The sequence below is a fragment of the Quercus suber genome, unplaced genomic scaffold (genome assembly GCF_002906115.3).
Source record: "Quercus suber isolate HL8 unplaced genomic scaffold, Cork oak 2.0 scaffold_671, whole genome shotgun sequence".
Classification (NCBI taxonomy): Eukaryota; Viridiplantae; Streptophyta; class Magnoliopsida; order Fagales; family Fagaceae; genus Quercus; species Quercus suber.
The window spans coordinates 273,947-279,952 of record NW_027070112.1 but is presented as its reverse complement, the minus strand read 5'-3'; the positions used below and the strand labels follow the sequence as shown (position 1 = coordinate 279,952).

Genomic DNA, 6,006 nt, shown 5'->3' with positions numbered 1-6,006 from the left:
ATAAAGTTAGCACTACCAATCTCCTTCAACACTTCCATATCATAGAACTCAATCGGTAATTCAGGAAACCTCACCCACACAGCAACAGACTTAAGGCTATCTCCTGAAGCTCTGAAGTAAGGTTCCCAAGGCTTGATGGCCAAGAAGTGCTCCCCAATAAACCAAGGTCCTCCACGAAGCACTTTGTCATAATCATCCGCACAATGGAACTTAATTAAGAAGTAATCCTTCCCCAGATTCACACAATCCATCCTAGTTGCCGGTTTCCATAAAGCATTTAGCTTGAAACTGAGATAGCTAAACCAACAGTTCTACCAACACTTTCACTATTAAAGCCTTCGACCATGGAGCCCTAATACGAGCCTTCGTCTCCTTGGACAGCTTCACATCTGCCATTCTTCAATAAGAGGCTCCACTTCAGTATCTGACTCCTCTCCATCATCCCAAACATTATCCAACTTAAATGCTTGTTCATATGCTCCAGGAATATCTCCCACAAGACTATCTTTATAACTGATAACATTCCTAGCTGGGTTTGTCTGATTAACCCATTACTCTCCTTGAATTTCTTAACACTGCGTCCTAACTCATCTTCTTCCTCACTTGATCTTGGTGGTTCATTGCAGTACTCAGCTTCCATGCTCAAGCTTTCTCTTTTTTACGCTTACTTTTTGACTTTGTGTTGTTAGTTCCAGAGCAGGTATTGGTTGCTCCCAAATTCAAAATTTTCGGCATGCCATTAAAAGGTTTGGGCCCACGTCAATAAAATAAGTGATAATAGTAATATAGGCTATAGGGTTCCCAACTTAAAAGCCATAAAGAACATTGACAGCAAACCCAAATTCTTTGGCAGTGGTTAAGCGGCGGACAAAAGAACAAACAACTGAACAAATCACTATTTTTTTTTTTTTTTGGCTTCAAGTAAATGCATGGTAGAAATAATGCTCTTGGAAAGTGATAAAGATAAATTTTTTTTTCTTATTTTGATTTAATTTATGTTTTGAAAGAATATTTAATTATTTATGGTCATATAGTTGCTCTCAAATAAAACTATATAAAAATGTATAGCTGTATTTTTTTTTTTTTTTGCTCTTTCCAATATTTATTGTTAATTTTTATTATTATAATATATTTTTTTCAATGAGTATCCATAATCGACCCAAAAAAATTTAAGAATAAAATTTTGTTGTTACTGTTGTTGTTATCCATAGTCAATACCAAAAAAATAAATAAATAAATATTAAAAAATTTGATATTAAAACTTTGTTGTTATATTGTTGTGCCTAAACATAAGAGTTTTGTGATCAAGTGTACCATAGGCATTTAAGAAGACATACAAAATTGTAAACATGGAAAATATTGATTAAAAAAAAATTGTAAACATGATATAATTATTGTATTATAATTTCCTTAGTATTTTGTTTCTAATATTTATATTTGTCAAAAAAATTGTTGTAGTTATTTGCAAACAAAGTGATATTGAAGAAATTGAAGGGGATTGCATGTTTGTAGCAAGGGTAGAAAATAGTGATGAAAATTTGTTGAATAAGGTGGTTCATAATGCAGATGAAGCATATGCTTTATATAATGATTATACATTGCGAATGGGTTATAGTATTCGAAAAGGAAAGCCTAGATATTGTAATGGGATGAAGAACATAAAGCAACATGAATTTCTATGTTCTAAGGAGGGTTTTAAACTAGATGAAGATTTTTGTAAAGAGACATATTCGAAGAGGCTAGAGACTAGAATTGGTTGTAAAGCATATGTTTGTTAATCCAAAGCATAATCATGAACTTGCACTACAATTAGAGAGGCATTTGTTAAGATTTGGTCGTCGTATTTCAAAACCTAAGGCAGATGTAATTGATACCATGGTGAATGCAGGTACAAGTACAATGAATACTTATTCATATCTAACAAAAGAGGTTGGAGGGAGTGAAAATGTGGGCTTTACCGAAAGAGATTGTTATAATCATGTGAATGTGCAAAAGATGACAATGATTAGTGCTGGAGATGCTCAAAGCTTATTAAATCATTTTAAGTCTAAGCATGCAGAAGATCCCATGTTTTTTTACACAGTTCAAGTAGATCAAGAAAATCAAATGACAAATTTTTCTAGAGAGATGAGAGATCAAGAGTTGATTATGATTGTTTTGGAGATGTAGTGGTATTTGATACTACATACCGTACCAATAAATATAATTTGATTTATGCTCCATTTGTAGGTGTTAATCACCATTGGCAAAATGTGATGTTTGGATCTGCATTCCTTTTGGATGAGACCATTGATTCATTTAAATGGTTGTTTAAGTCATTTTTAGACTCAATGGGGAATCGATCGCCTATAACAATTTTCACTGACCAAGATCAAGCTATGTCAAATGCCATTGAGGAAGTATTTCCAAATACACATCATCGGCTATGTTTGTGGCATATTTCAAAAAATGCTCCTTCCCGCTTAGGAGATTTAAACTCTAACTCAGAGTTCATGTACTTGTTCAACAAGTGCCAAAAATATTGTGATTCAGAATTGGAATTTCAACAGACATGGGATCAAATAACACAAAAATTTGATATTGAGAATCATCATTGGCTTAATATGATGTACAAAATTTGACATAAGTAGAGCACTACATTCACTAAGGATTTTTTCATAGCTGAATTTAAATCTTCCTCGAGGAGTGAGAGCACGAACCATGTTTTGAATGGTATAGCAAATAAATCAATTAGTCTCACTAAGTTTGTAATTAAATATGAAAATGTATTGGTAGGTATGCGTTCCTCGGAGTTGGATGAAGATTTTCAATGCAAGCAAGGTGCCCCACAAAATGCAGTTAAGAAGAGTGGCATTTTGGATCATGCAGCTCAAGTTTGCACCTGTAAGATATTCAATTTATTTGAAAATCAATTTATTAATAGTCTTGCATGGTTTGGGATCAAGTTGATTGCCAAGATACAATTGGTGTTTTTGAGGTCAAAGAAGAAAATAGTGAAAGAGCATGCACTGTTCGGTTTGATCATCTCAATAGCAATATTTCTTGTTCTTGTAAGAAATTTGAGTCATTGGGGATTCTTTGTTGTCATGCATTGCGGGTTTTTAGCATAAGAAATTTAACTAGAATTCCAAGTCAATACATTTTGAAACGTTGGACAAAAGAGGCTAAAAAGGGGATTATGACTTACGAACAAGACAATCATTCGCTTAGTAATAATAAAGAGGCAAAGATAGTATGACATAATAGCATGATGCGAATAGCTAATACGGTCATATCTAAAAGTCAAGGGGAGGATAGGCTAAGGATGAGGATGAGCAATAGGCTAAGGATGAGGATCAGCAAGTTAAACATGAAGGAGCTATCATTATTGGCTTCAAATGAGATAGATTCATTTGTTAAAGATAGAAATTATTAATAGCTTATTTCCTAGTCCTCTCAAGGATTGATTCTTGTGTATTTTGGCTTGTTCAAGATTGTTATTTTGTACTTTGCTTATTTCCACTCTTTTGGTGTGTAGCAATAGAGTGAACCAGCTATACCTGAGCTATTCAAGGGTTTGGGAGGTGCTCTCATGCTATCAAGAACTTGACTTATAGGATTTTAACAATGAAATTAAGTACTTGGCTACCTGTGTATTCAAATCTACTCAACCAAATTCAATACCTCTAGCTTGGTCATCCATTACAGGATATCAAAGATGGGGCAAAGTTATGTTATAGTGTTGAGTTTGAACTTGTACCCAAAAAAGGCAATACAAGTGCTTATGTGTTAGCAAAGACGTACCCCTCACAATAGGGATAGTGTAGAAATCTAGATGTAGAATGCCGCTCCATATTTCCTTGTACAACATATACTTGATTACATTTGTCAATCAATACTAGATTATATTTGTCAATCAATAACTTCTATTGTATTCATTCAAAAAAAAAAAAATTACACCTTTGCAAAGTTGAACAATTTTGATGTTTTCGTACAATCAAAATTTCATCTAAAAGAAAAGGAGACAAGAAAGGAATTTGATCCAAAAATGAACAAAATTTTATTTAAATGTACACTTTGATTATAGGGTCATAGTAACAAAAGTCTTATTGAAATACACTTTGACTACAAAGGCTATAATAGTATGATAGTTTCACATTTGATGTATCTCTTGCTTCTTAACTATACATTCCATCCGAAATCTGCAATTTTTTTTTTGTAAGCTCCAATGGCTCTAAGCTTGATTACAACGACACACAAAAATTCAGTACTTCCAGCTCTTATGGCTCATGTTATAAAACATGCCCCACCATTTCTTGGTATAATATCTCTTCGTTATGCAAGTTTTTTTGGTATCATAGCTCTAAAATCCATTGACGCTTCTAGCTGTTGCAAAATCAAATGCCAAGCAACACAAGAGAGGTAACTAAATGGCCCTCACATCCCAGTGGCAATAATTGTGGATGGAGAAAGCAAGAGGGACAAATTTATAACAATTTGGAAATTTTATAAATGGAGAAACAAAAAGCATGATCGTAGCACTAATCTTGACCAGTGCACGTAAAATTGCACCTTAGATCTAGAAACTAAAATGACTTATGAATCAAAGTTACATGTTTATGACTCAAGAGTTTACATGATAACAATAACATGTCCAAGAATGAGCCTTGATGATTAAACTAAGCTTTTCTCATGGAAATAAACAAGTTTTATGAAAGGTCTATACCCAAATTCTATAAAATGAAAAATAAAAAATTTTCATTGGAGCATTTTATCAAACAGTTGGAGTACAGAAATAATGAGCCCAAGTTGCGAAAACCAGCAAATACTTCACTCAAAGAAACTAATAATTTTACAATCCAACCTATGTATGTGCTTATTGGTCTATCTCAGAAAGTTGGATGAGGTCTATATGGCAAGGGTGCGGGTAATGAGCTCTATCTAAATTGTGGTATCAAGTGACCAAGAGCCAGCTCATTGTGCCTAAGAAACAACTCACATTACATGTACAAGTACATATCAAAACAAAACAGTAACTGCAACACCCAATAGGGAAAAAATTGCAAATCCAAATCACATTACAACCTAAACCCCAAACAGTATATTCAATCACAAAGATTTGCAATTCAAATCATTAATAATGATTTTCTTGTAATGTATATACGAAATTCCTACAAATTAAAAAAAAAAAAAATTGCACTCACCAATGGGGCCTGTAGCTATGGATTAGATGAAGGAAAAACACATAGAGAAAGTCTGAAGAGGTCTCGAGTCGGAAAAGAAGCCGGACCACATGGCCTTGGGCTAGATCGGTTTTCGTTTTAAATAATAATCGAAACGGCATCAAAGAGCAACCCAAACCAAAGGCGGAAACAGCAAGGTGGCCGCACGGTGAACAGCCACAATGTTAACGGAGATGAGAGAGGGAGAGAGGAACAAATCATGGTGCTTGAGACGCCGTTCATGAGAGAGGGGTAGACAGTCTATTATAGGCTATAGAGGAACTCGTGGGTGAGGAGATGAAGGAACAAGGCGTATGAATTTGTTTAAATAAATTAAATTTGAAATTTCAATGTGCACAGACTTGTGGCTTTTAAGTTGAGAACCTATAGCCTATATTACTATTATCACTTGCTATTATCACTTATTTTATTAACGTGGGCCCAAAGCCCCAAACCTTTTAACTAGCATGGTGAAAATTTTGAATTTGGCTTCATGGTAACAGTCTAAACGGATCAGCATCAGGTGCAATTCCTCAATTTCCTTCACAATTTTTTTAACTTTTTTCACTTTTTAACTTTAATTTTTTTACACCTTTTTAATATATTTTATTTAATGACTGAGATTGAAAGTTGCTTTTTTAACTTTCAATCTCAGCCTTTAATAAGCTATTGCACCTGCTGTGAATCCAGTCTAAACACACATTAAAGGCATCAACGATTTTTATGACACGCTGGCATGCTGAACCTTGTACTCCAAGACAACACAATAATTTCCCGATTTTTAATTGGAGTTTTGCGAAAAACC

The 6,006-nt window shown here is 34.0% G+C and overlaps 1 long non-coding RNA gene across 1 annotated transcript; it reads right to left on the bottom strand.

Moving 5' to 3' along the window:
- Window positions 1–4,015: 4,015 nt before the first annotated feature.
- On the bottom strand, window positions 4,016–5,568 carry LOC136064349 (uncharacterized). The gene is made up of 2 exons (XR_010625974.1): window positions 5,184–5,568; window positions 4,016–4,365 (listed from the first exon to the last, which is right to left on the bottom strand). It is a non-coding gene; the product is annotated as an uncharacterized LOC136064349 (long non-coding RNA).
- Window positions 5,569–6,006: the final 438 nt, after the last annotated feature.